A 24574-nucleotide genomic window follows, 5' to 3' on the forward strand; every position below is an offset into this window, starting at 1 on the left:
TGTATATAAACAGGTTTGGCTGCAATAAACCCACGCTTGCTCCCTCTCCCTACACAAACATCACCCGCCACCCGCCACCAGGTTAAATAGGTTATGAATGGGCATGGATGAGATAATGATGGGCCCAAAGAAATCATACCCAGCAGAAATCAAGTTCAGGAGGAGAACAAAACAAAATGAAAGCGGGTGTGAAATAGAACATATAGTAAGTGAGTGGTTATAATTGACCAAAAGGTCACTGTTGCTGGAGGTTGTTACCTGGTACACATTGACCTATCGGTTCCATGCTGGTGCATTGAGACTGAGAGCTGGTAAAACACAAAGTACTGGCTGTCACTGTCCAAACAGCTCAGTGGGTAAATATACTGCAAGGTGTGGTGTTCAGCCATACAGACAGAAACATGCTAGCTCTAGGCAGACACGCCAATGCACTGAGCGAATGTTGACACTGTCTGAGGGTTTGTCTTTCAGTCGAGATATTAGAGCAAGGCCCTGTCTGAGCTCTCAGCTGGACATGAGACAACCCGTGGAAGAGGGCAGGTAAGATTTACCCATTTTCCAGCCAATAATTATCACTAAATCTATATGAAGCAGATTGCTGTTTGTGGGAGCTTGCTATGCGCAAATTGGTTGCCATCTTCCTGACGTTGCAGCAGCGATTACACTTCATTGAGAAACTGCTTTAGGACGTTTTGATATTGTAAGAGATGTTGCACAAAGGCAAGAAGTATTTCTTTCTTCTTTGAGCCTGCCCTGTGGCAAGAGCTCGACACTGGGCCTTGACGTCCTGGGGAATAGAGAAATTAATTGAGGTGTGTGTGTGTTTCTGACTATCATTTCCTCCTGGAACATACATGTGTAGATGTCTCACATGGACTGGTCTGGGCCCAGCTCAGCTGTTGTGAATATAGAGCACGCATGACTAGTGTGCTAACTTTCACTGTCACACATGAAGAAGTGCCATAAATACACAGGAGCCTTGACTGAGTTTTCTCATCCCCAAAACTATACCACCCCTCCCCAGCCCTATCCCCCTGCCAAACCCAAGATGCTGCCCCTCTATCACACCACTCAGTGATTAGTACTGCTGCCTCACAGCACCAGGGACCTGGGTTCGATTCCCGGCTTGGGTCACCGTCTGTATGGAGTTTGTACATTCTCCCCGTGTCTCCTTTGGGTTTCCTCCGGGTGCTCCGGTTTCCTCCCACGGTCCAAAGATGTGCGGCCTAGATAAATTGGAGATGCTAAATTGGCCCCTAATATCAGGGGGACTTGCGAGGGTGAATGCATGGGTTATGGGATAGGGCCGAGGTGGGATTGCGGTCGGTGAAGACTCGATGGGCTGAATGGCCTCCTTCTGCACCGTATGAGTCTGTAACCTATGACTGGCACACAAGAATGGACCATATGGCCCATCCAGTCTCTGATCTGATCTCAGCTGAGGTGACTTAACTCAGCAGATACCCAGAAAGTCCTAGTCTGTGTGATTAGGGTCTTAACTGGAGAATTCTCCTGCTGAGCTTGCTTACTTTCTAATTTTAAAGCAAGGGGTATATTAGAGAGTTAGCGTGCTTGGTAGAACAAAGAACAAAGAAAATTACAGCATAGGAACAGACCCTTCGGCCCTCCAAGCCTGCATCAACTATGCTGCCCAACTTAACTAAAACCCTTCCGGGGACCATATCCCTCTATTCCCATTCTATTCATGTAGTTGTCAAGACACCCCTTAAAAGTCACTACCGTATCCACTTCCACTACCTCCCCTGGCAACGAGTTCCAGGCACCCACTACCCTGTGTAAAAAATCTGCCTCGTACATCTCCTTTAAACCTTGCCCCTCGAACCTTAAACCTGTGCCCCCTCGTAATTGACTCTTCCACCCTGGAAAAAGCTTCTGACTGTCCACTCTGTCCATGCCTCTCACAATCTTGTAGAATTCCATCAGATCTCCCCTCAATTTCCATCGCTGAGAACAAACCAAGTTTCTCCAACCTTTCCTCATAGCTAATGCCCTTCATACCAGGCAATATCCTGGTACATCTTTTCTGTACCCTCTCCAAAGCCTCCACATCCTTCTGGTAGTATAACGACCAGAATTGAACACTATATTCTAAGTGCAGCCTAACTAAGGTTCTGTAAAGCTGCAACATGACTTGCCAATTTTTAAACTCAATAACCCGGCTGATGAAGGCAAGCATGCAGTATGCCTTCTTGACTACCTTCTCCACCTGCATTGCCCTTTTCAGTGACCTGTGTACCTGTATACCCAGATGCCTTTGCCTATCCATACTCTTAAAGGTATATTTATATTTCCTACCTGTATTAGACTTTCCAAAATGCATTACCTCACATTTCTCCAGATTAAACTCCACCTGCCATCTCTCTGCCTAAGTCTCCAACTGATCTGTATCCTCTGATGGTCTTCATCGCTATCCGCAAATTCACCAACCTTTGTGTTGTCTGTAAATTTACTAATCAACCCAGTTACATTTTCCACCAAATCATTTATATATATTACAAACAGCAAAGGCCCCAGTACTGATCCCCGAGGAATGCCACTTGTCACAGCCCTCCATTCAGAAACACATCCTTCCACTGCTACCCTCTGTCTTCTTTGACCGAGCCAGTTTTGTATCCACCTTGCCAGCTCACCTCTGATCCCATGCGATTTTGCCTTCTGCACCAGTCTGCCATGAGGGACCTTGTCAAAGGCCTTACTGAAGTCCATGTAGACAACATCTACTGCTCTACCCTCATCAATCATCTTCGTCACTTCCTCGAAAAACTCGATCAAGTTCATGGGACATGACCCCCCCGCCACTTCACAAAACCATGTTGCCTCTCACTAATACGTCCATTTATTTCCAAGTGGGAATAAATTCTGTGTCGAAGAATCCTCTCCAAGAATGTAAATCGATGGAGACTGTCCATCCCCAGAGGAAGGGACAAGTCAACCCATGCTGCTAATCAGTAATGGCTAGTCTACAGCTATGATGTGGATATGCCGGCGTTGGACTGGGGTAAACACAGTAACAAGTCTGACAACACCAGGTTTAAGTCCAACCAATTTATTTGATAATAAACTCACTAACTTTCAGGGTTAGTCCCTTCACCTGACGAAGGGACGAACCCTGAAAGCTCTTGAGTTTACTATCAAATAAATTGGTTGGACTTAAACTTGGTGTTGTCAGACTTTTTACTAGTCTACAGCTATCCACCTTACCTGAGGAAAGCTTGTAAGTAGTTCAGGAAGGCCACAGAAGCGGCGGGGTTGTGGTGGGGGGGGGGTATAATTATAAAATAATGACCATTAAAACCAGATTTAACACCACTTGTGTCTGTCTTGAGAAAATTCCCAAAGGACTTCTCCATTCAATTGAAGCAAAATAGCAGTAATTGAGCGCAATGCCTTTGAAAATATACAATATAATTTATTAGTCTTAAGTAGGCTTACATTAACAGTGCAATGAAGTTACTGGGAAAATCCCCTAGTCGCCACACTCTGGTGCCTGATCGGGTACACTGAGGGAGAATTTAGCACGGTCAATGCACTTAGCCAGCATGTCTTTCAGACTGTGGGAGGAAACCGAAGCACCTGGAGGAAACCCACGCAGACACGGGGAGAACCTGCAGACTCCGCACAGACAGTGACCCAAGCTGGGAACTGAACCCAGATCCCTGGTGCTGTGAGGCAGCAGTGCCAAGCACTGTGTCCCCTGCACTAACCACTGTGCCACCTACAAAAACTCATCAAATGAGCTCAGAATGTTATACAACAGCTTGTTGACTGACCTGCACCCTCTAGTGGAAAGAGGTGACATTTTCTCACCACAAATTGCTTTACGAAAATAGAATTAGCTCTCTCGCACTGGGGAGGGATTTTACTTGACGGGAACATCGTTTTGCTTTGCTAGAACCTGCACGCTTTAGACCATTTCATCAGGAGACACAGATGCAGAAAGTGAGTTCAGGATTCCAGCTGCCTTTTAAGGGCTGGAAGGGGGTGCGGGCTGGGGAAGAGCTCTTTATCATCCGCTTGGAGATAACAGGAGGTGGAGTGGAGGCAGTCCCTGAAGAGCAGGCCCCCCAGCTGAGAGGGTGTGGTGCTTTGTAAAGGAGCTGTAATTTATGTTTTGCCAACAATAGCTGCTTAATCCTCCAGAAAGGCTTCCCTGGGAGAGGCAACCCTTTGTCTCTGGGACTCAGAAGGCACAGAAGGCTTGCTTCCACCGTGTAAGCTGATGGCTGGGTGGAGGGGGCTAGTTTAGTTCACAGCCTACCCTGCAGTTATCTGATTAAATTGAGACCCTGGTCACTTCTCAGTTTGCAGACTTGGCCTTTTGTTGGCGGTATTTAATTTTTTTTGGAGCGAAGGCTTTCTGGCTGTTATTAGCCACTCTTTAGTGACTGATTAGTTGATAGTTTGGGTTGTTGGCAGACGGTTTTAACACAGTATTAGTGGGAGCCCAGCTGGCTGTTCATCCCAAGGATTCTCTCCTTGTCCAGCAGTTAATATTGTGCTTTATAAATCTCAGGGCATTCACTTGCAGAAGTTTCACTGCTCATTTATTTTCAACCATGGCACAGATTTTTTTTAAAAAAAGACAACTACTTAGAGCAGGCTGAGAGTCACGTTTTAAAAAAGGGAGTGAATTACAGTAAAATTTAGAAGTGAAAGAGTAACATTGTGTCCTTAACTCCGGTTCCATTTCACCTCCCCTAATTTCACCCCCTCATTTCACCCCCCCCATTTCACTCTCCCCTAATTTCACCCCCTCATTTCACTCCCTCATCCCCCCTCATTTCAACCCCTTCATTTCAACCCTCTCATTTCACTCCCTCATCCCCCTCATTTCACTCCCCCCTCATTTCAACCCCTCATTTCACCCCACCCCCCCCCCCCCCACCATTTCACCCCACCCCCCCCCCCCCCCCACCATTTCAACCCCATCCCTCACCTCCAATTCCTCTGTCCTTCTCCACCCTACGACACACCAAAAAGGTCTGGACCCCGGTGCACAGGTTATTAACATGAGAAAATAAAATACGACAGCTCAAAAGTTGTTAACTCCAAAGTATTTAGAGGATGAAAAAAAATTCGTTCTTTTAAACCATGTGAGTGGAGAGGTTGCAGCACAAAAACAGCGCAGTCTCAGAATCATTTGTTATTTGCGAAGCTGCCTCTCAGACAAGCGATAGAGAAAGCTGTTTCAAATCAGTGATTTTGCCCTCCCGCTCTCTTCCATTGCCGGTGCTTTTCTGCCCTTTTGCACTTACACTCCAGTCTATTCAAAGAAACTGTGACACTATTCTTGTCAAATATCAATGGCTCATTTCTCAGACTGTAGCTTTTGCTCATCTAAGATGCGCCACTCGATGAGAATTCAACTAACTGGTCAGTGAAATAAGCGGCGCTCCTAAAGCTAGTGGCGTTTGCTACCAAATAAACCTGTTGGACTTTAACCTGGTATTGTAAGACTTCTTACTTACTTTGGATAAGCAGGGCCATAGCTTTGAGAACAGTCTCAGTATATTTGCGAGCCCATCGTCCCACGTAAGGGCCATCGAGACCACGAGTGTGGGCAGTCTGTTGACTTACAGAGGGGGCAGGAAGCCCAGAGCTGGCATTGAACTTGGCACCTTTCTGAGTTCTCCAAGCCAATATCAAGCTAATCAGTATCCCAACAAGGGAGAATGGAGGAACTTTGAAAGAACCAGGACTTTCAGTAAAGAAGATACGATGTGGAGATCATAAAATCATAGAAACCCTGCTGTACAGAAAGAGGCCATTTGGCCCATCAAGTCTGCACCGAGCACAATCCCACCCAGGCCCTACCCCCATACCCCTACATATTTTACCCACTAATCCCTCTAACCTACACATCTCAGAAACTAAGGGGCAATTTTAGCATGGCCAATTGACCTAACCCGCATATATTTGGACTGTGGGAGGAAACCAGAGTACCTGGAGAAAACACGCAGACATGAGGAGAATGTGCAAACTCCACATAGACAGTGACCCAAGCTGGGAATCAAACCCAGGTCCCTGGAGTTGTGAGGCAGCATTGCTAACCACTGTGCTACCGTGCTGCGTTGGACTGGGATTGGGCTGCCAGCTCTGGACTGGGGTAGGCACAGTAGGTAGTCTCACAACACCACGTTAAAGTCCAACAGATTTATTTGGAATCACAAGCTTTCAGAGCACTGCTCCTTCATCAGGACTCAACTGATGAAGGAGCTGTGCTCCAAAAGCTTGTGATTCCAAATAAACCTGTTGGACTTTGACCTGGTGTTGTGAGACTGCTTAATAAAAATAAAACCAGGAAGGATGGTTGACCTCATTGACACTAAGTGCAGTGGAGCCTCCTCCCCATTCCTGCTTCTGACTGAGCCTCTGTTTAAAGATGCCTCTACAAACTTCCAAATGCAGAGAGGTCTTGTCTTTCGTCAGGTAGACCCCTCCTCACCAAGTGTGAACAGAACTGGGTCCTTTGTCTTCTCATGAATCCCTGGCCAAAGAGCGGCGGCTATCCGGAGTTTTCCTCGGATTGTGTGGAGATGGAGTTGCAGCTGCAGATAGACATTGCTACACAACATCGTCACCTGAGGGCAAAGGACAGTCGCAGCAAAAAGGAACAAGGGTGAATTCAGTGACACTGGCATGACCATCACCATAGCAGCAACTGTGGGAGCTGTCCAATCTTAGCAGCGAGGGATGCCATTCGGCCCGTCATGCTTCTGCTAGCTTTTTGAGCAATCCAAACAGTTCCATGCCCCCTTTCCCTGAAGTCTGACAATTGTTTTCTTTTTGATGTCTGTATCCGGTTTTCCTTTTGCTTTTTTTTTGCCAGTTGTCTTGAATCTGTGAAGGAGGGAGTAGTTATTGGTTCAACTGGTACTGCTTGCTCTTGCAGTCATCAGGATCTGAGTTCAAGTCCCATTCCAGGGATTGAGCCTGGAAAATCATGGTTGAGGGGCCAGTGGAGTGCTGCACTGTCGGAGCCTCTGTTTTGCTGAGTGAGACTCTGTCTGGACCCCTCATGCCACGATTCTGAAGAAAAGATCTGGACTGGGTGAATTCATCCCCTATGCCCCAACCAATATTTATTTCTCCAATCAACATCATAAAACTCAGATGATCTGGTTGTCCCCACAGTGCTGTTTGTGGGAGCTCTGACTGCTTTACGTTCTCCATTATAATAGTGCTCTTCAAAAGTATTACCATCATAGAATTATACAGTGCAGAAGGGGGCCATTCGGCCTATCAGGTCTGCACTGACCACAATCCCACCCAGGCCCTATTCCCATAACCCCATACATTTACCCTAGCTAGTCTCCCTGACACTAAGCGGCAATTTAGCATGGCCAATCCACCTAACCTGCGTGTCTTTCAGACTGTGGAAGGAATCCGGAATGTCAGAGGAAACCCACGCAGACACTGGGAGAACATGCAAACTCTACAGTGTCCCAATCCGGGAATCGAACCCAGGTCCCTAGTACTGTGAGGCAGCAATGTCAACCACTGTGTCACCATGCTGCCCAAATGTGCAGAACAATGGCTGTATAGCACCTTGAGAGGTCCCGTGGTTGTGAAAGGCACTATATAAATACAAGTCTTTGTTTCCTCTCTGGTTAGTGATTCACCCATGGAAACAGTGTATCCATCCCATTAAAATCTCAGATCATTTTGAACTCATTTCTTACATTTTCCCTTGGCCTTCTCTGTTCAAAAGGAAACAATGTCAGTGCAAAAGACAAAGTGCTATGAGTAAATAAACTTTGTTACGTAGCGAGTGGTTAGGCCCTGGAATGCACTGCCTGATAGTGCATTGGAGGCAGGTTCAACTGAAGCATTCAAAAGGGAATTAGACTGTTATCTGAAAAGGAGGAATGTGCAATGTCATGGGTGGAATGGCACTAAGTGAGTTGCTCATTCAGAGAGCCAGTGCAGTCACAGTGGGCCGAATGGCCTCCTTCTGCAGTGCAACACATCCTCTCCACGTAACTGAAGTCTCGGAATCCTGGTACTGTTCTGGCAGATTAAAATTAAAGCTAAATACCACAGATGCTGGAAACCTGAACTAAAAACAAATCTCATGGTCTGGAAATCTCGGTGGAGAGGAAAACAGAGCTCACCTTTTGACTCTTCTTCAGAAGAGCTCTACCATTCTGGTAGCCCTACTGTACAGCCTCCCCATAAACCTTGCCCTGCTTTCTAATAGTGATAGAGTTTTACAGCACAGAAAGAGGCTCTTCGGCCCATGTTGCATGCACCTATTTAATTCCATTTTCCAGCACTTGGATAACTGTAGGCTCCAAATTGATAGAGAGTGCTGGAAAATCTCAGCAAGTCTGACAGCATCTGTGGAGAGAGAATAGAGCCAACATTTTGAGTCTGGACGACCCTTTGTCACAGATGCTGTCAGACCTGCTGAGACTTTCCAGCATTTTCCGTTTTTATTTCAGATTCCAGCATCCCCAGTATTTTGCTTTTATGCTCCAAACTGACGTCTAACCAATGATTTATAAAGGTTCAGAATAGCTGGCTTGTTCTTCTCTCGTTGTATACATAAAGCCAAGAATATCATATGGGTTTTTAACAGTTTTCCTGTCACCGACACAGATTTCACTATGTAAACTCCTAGATGTCTCTGTCCCTGCACTCTTTCTGAAATATTATCACAATTTATATTTTACCTCCTTATTTTCTCCCCAAATCCCCCTTTTAAAAAAATACGTGTGTGGAAGAAGTGATATTAATAGTGACGGTGGGGGTTAACTTTCCGACTTGTACTAGTTTTCTGGTAAATTCCTCTTCAGGGCATATTTCATGTCACCTCTCCTGGAACTTTCTTCAGTCTATTTTAAGCCTCTGTGTTTGGTTTTGACCAACCACTCCCTTCTTTACAAAGTGCAAATTTCTGTTTATCCAGAGATTAAAATCCTGACAGCAGCCCAGCTTTTAATTAGAGCTCGGGGCCCAGGATTTTTTAAGAGAGAAAAAAATGAACAAGCGCCTGCTCTGGAAATCTGATTTACTTTCTTTTGAGCAAGCGGAAAATTCTGGAATTAGGCAACAGGTTCATTGGCATTTGAGAGAAGTGAACACTCGAGTGCACCAATCCTACACGGAAAATATCAGCCTGCCTTTCGTTTCATTTTCTGATGAGCATTAGTTGCTTCACCCTCTGATTTAGTGAAAGCCCTAAGTGACAATCTAATGGCATTTCTCTCCATTCCTTCAGTTGGGCCGATCACACATTTCTGTCTCCACGTGAGTGGGTAGTGGTGTCGACAGGGTCTCTGCGGCGTGGATTGGTAACATCTTAATCAACAAGTGGATCAAACTCTTTTCATGCTGTATTCCAACAACATGCTTGGATGCTTTAACCACAGAACAGTACCTCTGAAAACTCCCAGTGTTTGGTGTGTGAATGGGCCTCTCGGGAGCTTTGTGCTGTTTGTTTTGCACCCTATTCTGCCCGAGTCAAATCTTCATGCTAATGGAACAGAGCGGGACTTTTTTTGTGTGTGTGTTGTCGGACACGTTTGCTTTTTCTCCCCCCGCGTTTCTTTATGCCGTATAAATCATTCACCCTATTTGTACGAATCTTTGTGGTTCGAAAATCTGAGTAGGACTGGCGAGGTAGCGTGAGTGCTTCCCATTCTAATCTTGATTGAAAGCGGTGACGGTACTTTGCTGGCCCTGCTTTAAATTGGACTTCATTTGCACAGGTCGTCAGTACAAGAGTCTCAGGAACAGTAACTCACAAACAGCATGTGTGTGCTTATGCAAGATTTTATTATTTTTAAAAATCTAAGATTGAACGCTAGGACTGCCAGTCCTGAACTGTGTGGTTCAGTTACACATTCTGGGCTGGTCCCCACTTTTACTTAATTGATATAAGACTTATTTCTCTCTCCCTACCCCTCCAGGACCATATAATGTCTGCAGTGCAGAAGGTGACCGTTCAGCCCATCAAGTCTGCACAGACCCTCCGAAAGAGCACTCTGCCTAGGCCCACTCGCCTGCCCTAACCCTAATGCCCTGTGCATTGCTCGTGGCCAATCCACCTCCCCTGCACATCTTCTGACTCATGGGAGGAAACCGGAACAGCCAGAGGAAACCCACGCACACACTGGGGGAAAGTGCAAACTCCACACTGACAGCCACCCAAGGTTGGAAATGAACATGAGTCCCTGGCATTGAGAGGCAGCAGTGCTAACCACAGTGCCACTGTGCCACACTGATTCTTATAGATGTACAGTCCTCACCACCCCAGGCACTATCAGGTCTCCTTTGGTGAAGAATCTGATCTTTAAGTGTAAGCTTAGACAGTTGAGCAGAACAGCACAGAAACAGGCCATTTGACCCCCACCAGTCTTCGTCCCCATGTGAGCCTCTCATCCCACCCTATCAGCATGTCTTACTATTTTCTCCCTCGTGTTCTAGATTGCACTACCTAAGCGTGGTGGAGACAGGGTCAAGTGAAGCTTTCAGAGGGGAGTTGGGATCACAATCTGCAAAGGGAAAATGTGCAGAGCCATTGGGAAATGGCAAGGGAGTGGCATTGGGTGAATTGCTCCTTCAGTTCTATGAGGATGTGTCTAGGGCAGTGGATAGAGGAGAGCCGGTGGATGTGGTCTTTCTTGATTCTCAGAAGGCATTTGACAAGGTACCTCACAAGAGGTCATTGCAGAAGTTAAGGGGGCATGGAGTTGGGGGTAGGGTGTTAGCGTGGATAGAGGATTGGTTGTCAAATAGGAGGCAGAGAGTGGGGGTCAATGGGTGCTATTCGGCTTGGCGGTTGGTGACTAGTGGAGTGCCCCAGGGATCGGTGCTGGGGCCTCAGCTTTTTACCATTTATATAGATGATCTGGAGGAGGGAACCGAGGGTATGGTGTCAAAATTTGCTGATGACACCAAGATTGGTGGAACGGCAAATTGCACGGAAGGTGTGGAGAGTCTACAGAAGGATCTAGATAGGCTGGGCGAATGGGCCAGGAACTGGCAAATGGAATTTAATGTTGGCAAGTGCGAGGTGGTCCACTTTGGTAGGAATAATGGTAGGAAGGACTATTACTTACGTGGCGAAAAACTGCAGCATGCGACGGTGCAGAGGGACCTCGGGGTCCTTGTGCATGAGTCGCAAAAACCCAGCTTGCAGGTGTAGCAGGTGGTCAGGAAGGCGAATGGGATGCTGGCCTTCATAGCGAGGGGGATTGAATGTAAAAGTAGGGAGGTCTTGCTGCAGCTGTATAGGGCATTGGTGAGGCCGCAGCTGGAGTACTGTGTGCAATTTTGGGTGCCGTACTTACGCAAGGATATTTTGGCCTTGGAGGGAGTGCAGAGGAGGTTTACTAGGCTGATACCGGAGTTGAGGGGGTTGAGCTATGAGGAGAGGCTGAATAAACTAGGCTTGTACTCGTTAGAGTTTAGAAGAATGAGGGGAGATCTCATTGAGACATATAAGATGATGAATGGGATGGATAGGATAGAGGTGGAGAGACTCTTCCCGCTCAGAAAGGACAGTAGGACTAGGGGCACAGCCTCAAGATAAAGGGGGGACGGTTTAGAACGGAGTTGAGGAGGAACTTCTTCACTCAAAGGGTGATGAATCTCTGGAATTCTCTGCCCGTTGAAGTGGTGGAGGCTGCCTCGCTAAATATTTTTAAGACGCGGGTTGATGGGTTTTTGATAAGCGAGGGGACTAAGGGTTATGGGGAGAGGGCGGGAATGTGGAACTGAGCCACGACAGATCAGCCATGATCTTATTGAATGGTGGGGCAGGCTCGAAGGGCTAGATGGCCTACTCCTGCTCCTATTTCTTATGTTCTTATGAGAGAAGGTCAGCACAGACACAATGGGCCCAAGAGCCTCCTTCTGTGCTGTTACCATTCTGTGATGCTGTGCTGTCCATCAACCATTCCTTGCAGTCATGAGTTAACCATTTCCAGGGTAAGTAAGTTTCCCCATGATTTATTCATGGCCCCTAGTTTTGGACAAATGACCTCTGCACCATCACCCATCTTCTCGATGTAAGGGTAGTGGTGGGAGGGGGAGGAATCACAGTCGTGCCTCATCATGTGCCCACATACAGCAAGGGTCATTGGATAGAGTAAGGAACTGGAACCCTGACTGATACCTCCCCCCCACCCCCTCCCTAACCTCAGGGCATTGCAATGTAATTGCGGCTTCTTTTCCAGTAAATTCCTACAGTGCTAATGTCCCTGGGCACACTATTTGTGAGACTGTCCGGCGCACATTCCTGCAGCTGCATATACTCCTCCTGACAGGCAACTTATCAAGTTATGCCAGTAATGGTGAGCCATTATTAAGTGAACCAGAAGGCATTATGAGGCCGTTAGCACTTCAAGATTAGTTTAGCCCCAAGACAAAAGAGAGTCCTTTGTGTAAAATGCATGAAAATGCAGCTTAGTTTGGACAGAGGCAGATTCCAGGAGGAGAGATGCTTCAGTTAGATAAAGTAGGAGAATCAGATCATACTCTTAAGTGATGCTGCACTAGATAATAGTCCCTTACTAAAGTCAGATAATAACGTCAATCCTGACTCAGTTGGTAACCTCTGAGTCAGAGGTTGTGGGCTGGGAGACCCACCCCAGAGGCTTGACCTCAGAATCTAGGCTGACACTCCCTATCATATCTCTGCAGTGCCGAAGGAGGCCATTTGGCCCATCGAGCCTGCAGCGATTCTCCGACAGAGCATCTTATCCAGGCCTTAGTCACATGTTAACATTTAGTTCAAGGGCAATTAGGGGTGGGCTAGCTCAGTTTGTGAACATTCATTCTCTCAAAAGGTATGATGCTATAAAAGCAGCAACCATTGTGGGAGCATTTTACGTTTTTATAGAAACTTATAAAATTCTAACAGGGTTAGACAGGGGAGATTCAGAAAGAATGTTCCCAATGATGGGGAGTCCAGACTAGTTGAGGATAAGGGATAAACCTTTTAGAACTCAGGTGAGAAGAAATATTTTCACCCAGAGAGTGGTGAAAGTGTGGAATTCACTACCACAGAAAGTAGTTGAGGCCAAAATGGTGTCTGATTTCATGTAGAAATTAGATATAGCTCTTGGGGCTAAACAAATTAAGGGATATGGGGGGGAAGGGGGATCAGGATATTGATTTTGATGATCAAAAAGGAATGGCAGAGCAGGCTCAAAAGACCAAATGGCCTACTCCTGCTTCTACATTTATCCTGCTTGACCCTCTGATGTACACATCTTGGAACACTAAGGGGCAATTTAGCATGGCCAATCCACCTAACCTGCATGCCTTTGCACTGTGGGAGGAAACCGGAGCACCCAGAGGAAACCCATGCAGACAGGAGGAGAACCTGCAACCTCCACACAGTCATCCAAGGCTGGAGTCGAACCCGGGTCCCTGATGCTGTGAGGCAGCAGTGCCAACCACCATATCACTAGTACTGCTGTCAGCCAGTAGAATGCCTCCCTGTCTGAAGCACCATCTCTTGGACGAAATGTTTAACTGAGGTCCCATCTGCCCCCTCAGCCGGATGTGGCAACATTTTGTGATGAGCAGGAGACCTCTCTAGTGTCCTGGTCAGAATTTATCCCTTAGCCAACTCCTAAAACCAGTGAGATCATAGCATCCCTGCAGTGCAGAAAGGTCATCTGGCCCAAAGAATCTGCTCTGAGTCTCCAAGACAGCATCCCACCCAGACCCTCCCCTATCCCCGTAACCCCATTCTTTTACCAAGCTAATCCACCTAACCTGCTCACCTTTGGACATTATTTTATTGTGGGATTTTCACTTCTAAAATATTAATTGGTGGCAAAGTGCTTTGGAATCTCCTGAGATCGTGAAAGCTGCTATATAAATCTACATCTTTCTTTGTCTACTTTCATCTTGTCACCTTATCTAGGGGCCAATTTCATCACCAAGTAATTCTGTTTTCAGCTTATTAAGGGACCCAGCTCAGACCAATTAACCTGGCACAGACCTGGGGTCTTCCTGCTCTTGGAGGTTTAGCTGACCAATGGATAAACTTGCTGAAACAGTAGGTCCAGTTAAGGCAGATAAAGTTCAATCCGTGTCTGTCACTTTTAGCTGATCTCACCAAGAAGGGCAGTTTGAGTTGTACAGTTGAATGTCAGGGTTTGTAGGATGCCAAAAGGAGGGAAACAAAATAAGCCAGGTTTCCTATCACCATCCAGTGACCCGCAGTGGAAAATGTGTAGACTTTGAGTGCGATGCCTCCCGTGCTGTAATAGTCAGCAGCTCATGCATGATGATTGGTCAGATGGGCAAGGTACTGGGTGGCATCCGTGCCAGCTATGGCTCTGTTGATAGCATTCTTCCCTATGGAGACAAATATCCCCATCCAAAGACTTGAGCACACAATCCTGATGGACAATCCAGTGTAGTCCTGCACGGAGGGAGCATTGCACTGATGGAGGTGGTGAGTTTCAGACAAAATGTTAAAACTAATCTCTGTCTGCCCTCTTCGGTGGAAATATCTATTTCAAAGAATAGCAGAAGATTCCTCCGCCGGTATTATGTCTGACCAATGTTTACCCCACAATGTGCAACGTTTTGGGGGTGTGGCAGGGGAGTGGGATTGGATAGTGAGCCAGTGCAGACTCATTGGGCCAAAAGGCCTCCTTCTGCACTGTAAAAATTCTGTGAACTAGCACTGCTCAGCTTGTTGATCTTTCACTACACCCTAGCTATGACTGTAACACTACATTCTGCACTCTCTCATTTCCTTCTCTAGGGACAGTATGCTTTGTCTGTGTAGCGCGAAAGAAACAATACTTTTCACTGTATGTTAATACATGTGACAATAATAAATCAAATCAAATCAAATAATACATTATTACATTGCTTGCTGGACGCTTTTATACATTCTACATCCTGTGTAGTAAACTACACTCCTGGCTATCGAGCACTGGGCTACCCTGACCTGGCGAAAGGTGTTATGTGAATACAAGTATTTTTCTTCGGCAGAGAGACAAAGGTCATGTACCATTCAGGAGGAAGGAATTGCTAATTTGAGGGCGGAGGGGGGAACATATTTAAACTTGAATAAAGCATCATCTAAAGGATTTCTCAACAAACTGAATCCAAACCAGTTTCACGGTGAAATAAACTAGCTGAATTAACTGGGATGTTGCAGATAGGCACACTTTGTTCCATTTTCTAGAGATCCGTGCTCATTTAGTGGTGGGGGACAATAAGCAGTGGCTCAACAGATTTCTTTTGACTTATTCTCAGGGTGGCCATGCCCTCTTCAACCATGGAAGTGGGGTGGAGGCGCTGGTGATCATAAGAGCAGGAAGTGGAAAGCTGATTGGTGACCATGAGAGCTTCTGAAATATTAGCCCAGGCCTGTGAAATCCTGCAAATTTTCAGGACATTGTTTTTTTAGTGAGCTTTTAGCAAAACTCCACTATGTATTTTGGGACACACAAGTTGTTAGGTCATTGGTGATTGTGCCAGGGCCTTTCTCAGCTGAAGTGTACATGGAGGGAGAGAGGTTTGCCCTTGAGTAGACTTGGAGAATCACAAGGCAAAGCCTTGTGTTGTCATTAAGTATTTCTAATAAGGGAGCCACTTTGTTGTTAGACGCACTGACATGCATGAGTCATGCTGATAGGATCTTTTAATTTCCTCGTGACGTTTTCAATTGTTGGCGCTGTCTCTGCTAACCTCACCTTTCCCATGACTTTGGGCTGGCCTCAGAGTAGATCATGCCACCCCCACTTCCCTCCCTCCTCCAGGTTTTTGCAGCACACTTTGGCTTTGGCCCACTTGAGGCCCAGAATCATCTGGATTGAAAGATGAGGCAAAACAGTCCCACCTGAAGAGAGATTGCCCAATCTGCCAATTCTCTCTGCTGTGCTCTGATAAGCATTTTGAGGGCCTGGTTAATGATCTTGAGGGCCTGGAGGTCATCGTTGGCTATTTTTCTTGCCAAGTGCTTTCTCAGCAGGAGCAGTGTTTGTAGACAGAGGGGCTGCTGTCGCAGGAGGGTGATAGTGAAGTTCTTTGTTTACTGATTTTAAAAAAACTCCCTTTGATGTGAAGGACATAAAGCAGGGCCTCAGCTTCCAATGTAAACTGTGATAGAAAGTGAACGTGACACATAGAGCTGCAATATTAATGAGGAAAGTGAGTCACGGAATAGCATTTTAAGGAAGAATTAAGTTTAAAAGAAATTGGGAACTGCGGTGTTTCAATCTTAATATCAGTTCACTTGCCTTGTTTATTGTGACATATAGAACATAGAACATTACAGCGCAGAACAGGCCCTTCGGCCCACGATGTTGCGCCGACCAGTTAAAAAACAATGACCCACTAACCTAAACCAATCCCTTTTCGTCCATATCTTCTTCCTTCTTTAATGTTTCCTTCAGATTTTGGCCCAACGCATGAGAAATGATTCCTTATTCTTTAGATAGTTCTCCAGTGCAACCGCCAAGTGTCCTTTCCTTAGATGTAAGCTAGGACAGTAAGTGAGGTGGGCTATTTACCTTGAAGGGCCATCATAGCCAAAGCAAGGAGGTTACTATCTGACACCTGCTTCTCAGTAGAAGTCACCAGGGCAGTGTGTAAGGGTGGCCATTTATTTTATTTCCCTTACAGAATTCAATTCACAGTGCTCCCACCATGTTAAGCGCCTAACTTAGCCAAATGATTCTCAGATCCTTAGACAAAAGATCAACAAAGTTAGCCCCGTTCTAAGACAGTGAGCACACAATACAGGTTAACATTTCAGAGTGGTACTGAGGGAGATGCTGTCTGAAGTGTTGTCTTCAGAGTGCAATGTAAAGTCTGTTCAACTTTTGTAGGAAATCCCATAGCAATGTTGAAAGTAGAGCAGGGTGTCCTCATCAATATTTATCCCTCAACTAACAAATTCTCTGGTCAGTTACTTTATTTTTCTGTTTGTGGCATTTTGTTCTGTGCTGAGTCTTCCCTAAGAACAACAGTACCCATCCTTTAAAAGTACTTTATTGGCTGTGAAATACTTTGGGATGAGAAAGGTGCTATCCAAATGTTTTTTTCATTTGAATCATCTAAGTCAGCACAGGCCTGGGAAGAGCTCCCTATGCACTATGGTTAGGCACCACACTATCCCATATTACATAGAAACCAGAAGCAGGAGTAGGTCACTCAGTCCTTCGAATCTGCTCCGCCATTTAGTTTGATCATGGCTGATCATCAAATTCAACATCCTGATTTTCACCCTCACTCCCTTCCTCCCATATCCCTTGAACCCTTTTTGCCCCAAGAATTATATCTAATTCCTTCTTGAAATCAGACATTTTGGCCTCAATTACATCTGTGACAGTGAATTCCACACGTTCACTATTCTCTCCTCCTCTCACTTGTAAAAGGTTTACCCCTTATCCTCAAACTGTGGCCCCTATGACCCCTATTCTTTGGTGTGCTCTCACATCAACAAAAATGGAGCATATTCCAACTCCTGGACAGCTGGACGTGTTTGAAATGGGGCAGATAATTCAGAAATAACATGCCACAGCTCCTTGGTAACCATGTAAAGGAGAAAAAGTGGAATTTTACTAATTCTTAACATGAGCCTTTCATCAGGAATGTGCCTCTGGAAATTTCATTTTAATGATGGAAAGTTGTGTGAAAGCTGCTGGCCTCTCTGTCCAAATTTCCAATATGTGCGGCTGGAAGGCAATGGCTGAGTGGTATTATCATTAGATTATTAACCTAGGAACTCAGCTAATGTTCTGGGGACCCTGGCTCAGATCCCACTATGGCAGGTAGTGGAATTTGAATTCAATAAAAAAAATCTGGAATTAAGAATCTACTGATGACCATGAAACCATCGTTGATTGTTGGAAAAACCCGTCTGGTTCACGAATGTCCCTTAGGGAAGGAAATCTGCCATCCTTACTTGGTCTGTCCTACATGTGACTCCAGAGTCACAGTAAAGTGGTTGGCTCTCAACTGCCCTCCAAGGGCAACTAGGGATGGGCAATAAATATTCCAGCCAGCACTGCCAATATTCATAAAACTACCCCAGCACCAGGAAATCACAAAATATGCTCTCAGATCTTGCATAGAATCAAATAATGATACAGCAAAGAAAGAGACCATTCATCCCATCCAGCTTGTGCTGGCTCTTTGAAAGCGCTATCTAATTAGTCCCCTCCCCAGAATCCTGGAAGTTTCAAGTACTTACCCAATTCCCTGACACAATATCCATACTGTTCCCATGACATCAACAACATGTCTTAAATCTTAAATATTGTAAGGATATCAAACACATTTCATAGCAAGAATTAAAATCTGAATAGACTGAAATAAATACATCCAGGCAATGTATTCATTCTTAAAAACAACATTGTGTTTAACAATTTTCTAAACTTGTCATTAAAATTCGTTTCCCAAATCCTCAATCATGACAGGATAGCAGATCACAACATCTGGGGGAACCAGTAAGCACCCTTGATGGTACTGTTTTCTCTGGAACGTAGTGATTGCCTGTGTAGCTGAACAGCACTGATAATGCCTCCTTTTTGTGCTCCTTAAGGTGAGGGATAGCAGTGCACAAGTAAGGCTTACATTAACATTGCAATGAAGTTACTGTGAAATTCCCCTAGTCCGGCGCCTGTTTGGATCACTGCACCTAACCAGCACATCTTTCAGACTGCGGGAGGAAACCGGAGCACCCGGAGGAAACCCATTGAGACACAGGAAGAATATGCAAACCCAACACCAGCAGTGACCTAAGCTGGGAACCGCACCCACGACCCTGGCACTGTGAAGCAGCAGTGCTAACCACTGTGCCACCGCGCCCCTTGGCCATATCAGTCACCTATTGTCAGCCGTGCCAGGCGTAGCTTAAGCATCTGCGGAGTAAAGGTCACTCCATAGCAGTCCAATAACCAGTGATATTTTTTGTTCTTGTGGATTCTAGTTAAATGTCCTCTTTACTGAATTGTGTGCTGTGAGGCACCCTAGGAATTTTGTAAATTTAATGTCCAAAACTTTGCCTTGGTTGGTTAACACGTTGCATGTTTGGTTAAACGAGTTGCACGGGAAATGCAAAAGGTGCAACTTGCCCCACATCGTTTTTGTCGCTAATGCATCTTAATAAAAAGGCATAAACACTCGATTGACATCATCATTTCACATTATGCCTTGCAAGCAACAAATTCATTCCATTAGTAATTCATAGTGTTTTGGGGTAGCTTGTGGATGTGAAAGTCACTATTACCACCATCGTAACAACAGCCCTCCATTGACCACGCTTCCCCCCCCCAAACCCCCACTTTCTCACATGAGCCAAGACAGTGAGCGTTGACACACTTTTTAAACTGTCGAGAGCATCACATCAAAACTAATCCTGTTCTCACCAGACTCAACTCATCACAGCTGCATTTCCAGCCATTTCTCTTTCAATTCCCATTTTTTGCCTCTTCATGTGCATTTCCGAATAGCAGTTGCTGGATAACCACCAAGCGTGTTAGTAATGCTGGCTGACCTTTCATTCTCTCACTAGCCCAGAGCCACTGAAGATGATTTAAGAAACTCTTCTGCTGCTTCTGACTCATATCAGCTGCCTTAGCCAAGAGAGAAGGACAGGGATTTTTTTGGAAATAGAGTTTCCTTAATGAAGAACTCTTCGGAAACCACAGATCGAACGGATTGGAGTTATTTTAAAGATAGCTGTTTCATTGGAAAGTAATTTAAATCTCCATCGTGACAGTTTAGGCCATTTTAAGCTGTCACCAGTTTACCTTCATATCTTGCCTACAGCAGAATAGTGCCTCTTTAAGGATAACCTGAATTGCTCCAGGGATACCAGGTCAGTCTGATAGCCCACCATGGTGGCACAGTGGTTAGCACTGCTGCCTTACAACACTAGGAACCAGTGTTCGATTCCTGGCTTGGGTCACTGTCTGTGTGGAGTTTGCGTGTTCTCCCTGTGTCTGCGTGGGTTTCCTCTGGGTGCTCCGGTTTCCTCCAACTGTCCAAAGGTGTGCGGGTTAGGTGGGTTGGCCATGCTAAATTGCCCCTTAGTGTTAGGGGGACTAGTTAGGACAAATGCATGGGGTTATGGGGATAGGGCCTGGGTGAGATTGTGCCCAGTGCAGACTTGATGGGCCGAATGGCCTCCTGCTACACTGTAGGATTCTATGATGCATTGCGACCTTTGTTAATCACAATGCGATTGATTGTTAAGAGATTAAATTTCAGGTATTGATTAACATCAAAATGATTCAAAGCTACATTAATTTTGGGTGATGGAAATCTGATCTGATTCAGTCGCTTAGCTACACATCCTCACTGAGAACTGCACACTCAAATTTTTTAAATCTGTTGAAACATTTCAATAACATGATTTGTCAACACAACACGTATTGTGTTTGTAATAACAGAGTCAGTTTACCTGATTGGAATCAAATGTTAGTGAACATCTCTCCAAAATACCCAATGGTTTAGTGAGTGGCTGAATCATATAGACCACGCAGATTCCAGATGAAGTGCCCCGTCTGAGGCAAGTTCACTGGTTCCAGTTGAAACAGCAGTCAGGACTCTGTAGTTGACCTCAACATTCCTGAATTAGGAAAGGGGAAGGTTGGCCAAGATCCCCATTCCTGATTCTTTTCCAGGAATCCCAGTTGACCTAATTGACCTTGAGAAGGTGATGATGAGTCATCTTCTTGAACTATTGCAGTCGTGATGTAGTTACATCTACAGTGCTGTTAGGAAGGAAGTTCCAGCATTTTGACTCAGCAACATTAAAGGGACAGTCATATATTTCCAAGTCATGATAGTGAATTGTTTGGAGGAGAACTTGCAGGAGATGAATGTTAAGAACAAAGAGAACAAAGAAAAGTACAGCACAGGAACAGGCCCTTTGGCCCTCCAAAACTGTGCCGATCATAGTGCCTTATCTAGACTAAAACAAAAACCTTCTGCCCTTATCGGTCCATATCCCTCTATTCCCTCCATATTCATATACCGATCCAGATGTCTCTTAACTATTGATAATGTGCCTGCTTCCACCACCTCCTCTGGCAGCATGTTCCAGGCACCCACCACACTCTGCATGAAAAACTTGCCCTCACATCTCCCTTAAACTTTCCCCTTCTCACCTTGTACCTGTGCCCCCTTTTTCCCTGGGGAAAAAGCCTCTGACTATCCACCCTGTCTACGCATCTCATAACTTGTAGACCTCTATCAGATCTCCCCTCCGACTCAGTCCTTCTAGTAAAAACAATCCTAGTTTATTCCTCTCCTCATAGCCAACAAACTAGAGACCAGGCAACATCCTGGTGAACCTACTTTGACATGCATCAGTTACTATTGTCCCTCTAGGGTAGGAGTGACATGTTTGTGAGGTGCTATTGAAGGAGCCTTGGTGAGTTGCTGCAGTGCAGAGTGATTTAGTTACAGATTTCCCTGCACAAGAGGAGCCTTTGCTTTTAGCAGTACTTACTGTACTACATGCTTCTTTGCATACTTCCCATTGTTAACCTGTAGATGTTCCCTTCCTGCCAGATTGTTAACTCATTTCTAACCCACTGTATACAAACTGGTAATGGAACGCAGTGCATTTATTTTTTGTTACTCACTGAAGCCATCAGCGAAATATTTTGATAAAAACGGAATGCACCATCACCTAAAATATCGCCAAAAGATTCTGTGGATGCTTCATTTGGGAAGGAATTTAAGGATGGCATTTTATGATCAGTGTTTAAAACGCAAAACAAAATCAGAAACAAATGAAAGTTTAGTTTTTGAAGGTGGTGTGGTAATAATTGTGCAGAATGCGGCATCAGTGGATATTTTAGCCTGGACTGTTTCTGTTGTCGCTACATTGTATGGCGCCATTTCCTAAATGTTGAATAAATCTAATATTAAAAAGGGCTCCGTTATCTTTTGAGTCCTGAAGGACATGGGTTGCAGCCCCACTTCAGAACATCAACATATAATCGCAATGAGAGGTGCGCCTCTTGGGTGACACATTAAACGGAGGCCTGGCAGTCTCCGTCGAGACAAAAACAGAATCTGTTACAGACTCAGTTCTCTTTCCACAGATAGAATCCCTACAGGGCAGAAGAGACCATTGGGCCCATCGAGTCTGCACTGACTCTCTGACAGAGCATCTTACCCAGGCCCATAACCCCACACAGATGTTGCCAACCCTGCAGAGTTTTTCCAACATTTTCTGATTTTATTTTGGATTGCCAGTATCTGCAGTACTTTGCTGTTACATTAAACTGAGTCTGCTCAGTTTGATTTGATTTATTATTGTCACATGTATTAGCATACAGTGAAAAATATTGTTTCTTGCGCTATACAGTTTAAAAATCTGAAGGGGTGGGGGAGTTTACCTAGTGGCCTGGCCTTAAAAAAAACATTAATAGGCTAATCTTATTTTGTTTGGTATTATTAGCTGTTGTGTTTATCTATAAAACAATAATGAGCCCCCAAAAAATAACCATTCGATACAAACCACCCTGCGAAATGTCCTGAAGATTTAATAAGGTGATGTACAAAATTCTCTCCTTTAGTGCTGTCAGTCTTATGGAGGTCATTAAACATGTACTTTTTGAGTCATCGGCAGCCCGCTGTGATATAGAAGCACCTAAAATCGTAGCACCCGATTCCGAAAGAGAGACGGGGAGGGTAGGGGTGCATGGAGTTTACAAACAAAGAATACGTGTTATCCCTGTCACATGTGTATCTGGGTGGAAAGAGAGATTTCTTTATTACTCCGCAGGTTAATTTAAGGAGTATTAGTTGGATCCTATAACTTTCCAATTAGGCAGGTTCTGCCACCCTAATGAGGGACAATGAGGAGATTATGGGACCCTCATTGTCTTGCAAAGCAGCGTCTTTCTTCGGCGGCTGTCACAAAGGTGTTTCTCAGCCCGCAGAATGGAGTTACTGTGGCTGATAAGTTTATTCAGCCGGCAGAATAGTGTCGAAAGGGGAAAAGAAAGAAGGCAGCCAGTGCTCGCCAGAGCGGTAGAGGGGTCAGGGAAGCGGAGCGGCCTAAATTAGGCTCATCAATCCGTCCATTAATGCAAAGCTTCTCTCTATTGTTGGGCGGTCTGTAAAGCTGTCACTTGGTGGCAGTTCAGAGTTTTTAACGCCAAGCTGTCTGTGACACTCACTCCTCTCCCTTTCTCTCTGTTGATCATACTGCCACCTCACGCACCCCCTTCATCTGGAAGGAAAGACACTGCCTGTTCACAGTAGTCTGGCTAATTAGGCTTTATCCTTTGTACGCTCAACAAAGGAGAGTAAAGGGAAATTAAACCATATTCATTCATTTTTACATTCCTCCCTCCCATTTTTTTTAAATAAACTATTTTGTATGATTTTAAAATTGTTGGTTTATATTTTTGTCCCTAACTGGCCTGATTCTGCATCCTAATACTGGGATATTTAGGTGAAAAGGGAATGAGTTATTTGAAAGATTGCGGTTAAATCTAATGTTTTTTTTACTGTAGGCTAATGCTTCAGACAAGTTCGGTCGAGAAGTGTTTGATTTGTAGAGAGTGGCAAAGGCCATCTGCCTGGGTGCAGGGGAAAAGCAGGCCTGCCATTTACAGTCTGTTTGTCAGTGAGTTCCTTTGACCATTGCATGTTTCCACGTTGTGCACCATACGGGGACGAATTCTTCAATTCCTTTTAGCACCCCTTGGACATAGCGTGCTCCTAACTTGGAATCGGATATTTCAAAAATGTCCCGCATCCAAATCAATGCGGTGGCTAAAATAGTCAGGGCGGCTACTAACTGTTAATGGAGAAACACAGGACTTTTTTGAACGCAATTTGATTTCTGAAGCTAGCAATAGCAACTTATTATTAAATAAAAGCAAATTACTGTGGATGCTGGAGTCTGAATCCAAAAAAATCCAAATCTCAGAAGATCTGGCAGTAAGAAAAGAGCTGACGTTTGGAATCCAGATGATCCTTTGTCGACAAAGGGTCTTCTAGACTCCAACCGATGTGGAGATGCCAGCGTTGGACTGGGGAAAGCACAGTAAGAAGTCTCACAACACCAGGTTAAAGCCCAACAGGTTTACTTGGTAGTACTATCTTTCGGAGCACTGCTCCTTCATCAGGTGAGTGAGGAGTTGTGTTCACAAACAGGGCAAATATAGACAAATTCAATTACAAGATAATGGTTGGAATGCAAGTCTTAACAGGTAATCAAATCTTTACAGATACAGACAGTGCGAGTGGAGAGAGGGTTAAGCCACTGGTTAAAGAGGTGTGAATTGTCTCAAGCCAGGACAGTTAGTGAGATTTTGCAAGCCCAGGCAAGTCGTGGGGGTTACAGATAGTGTGACATGATCCCTGTTGAGACCGTCCTCTTGTGTGCGGAACTTGGCTATCAGTTTCTGCTCAGCGATTCTGCGTTGTCGTGTGTCTTAAAACGTCAGCTCTTTTCTTTCCTTACAGATGCTGCCAGACCTGCTGAGTAACTTATTATTTACTGTTTTAAGACACACGGTTTCTATATGATATTTCAAATGAAGGATTGATCAAACTCTTGCACTGTTGCCTCAACGTTTGGCGATTCTTT

The 24574-nt window shown here is 45.1% G+C and overlaps 1 protein-coding gene across 1 annotated transcript in view; it reads left to right on the forward strand.

The window, feature by feature from the left end:
- The first annotated feature begins 21412 nt into the window (after positions 1–21412).
- The window catches only part of LOC145351715 (fibroblast growth factor receptor 3-like), a 170276-nt gene continuing 167114 nt past the window's right edge, over positions 21413–24574 (forward strand). The window contains exon 1 of the mRNA XM_080201408.1: positions 21413–21461. The gene's annotated coding sequence lies outside the window, so the exon portion shown is untranslated. The remainder of the gene's footprint in view (positions 21462–24574) is intronic.

The sequence above is a fragment of the Carcharhinus amblyrhynchos genome, chromosome 1 (assembly GCF_965287045.1).
Source record: "Carcharhinus amblyrhynchos chromosome 1, sCarAmb.v2.hapA, whole genome shotgun sequence".
NCBI classification, from domain to species: domain Eukaryota; kingdom Metazoa; phylum Chordata; class Chondrichthyes; order Carcharhiniformes; family Carcharhinidae; genus Carcharhinus; species Carcharhinus amblyrhynchos.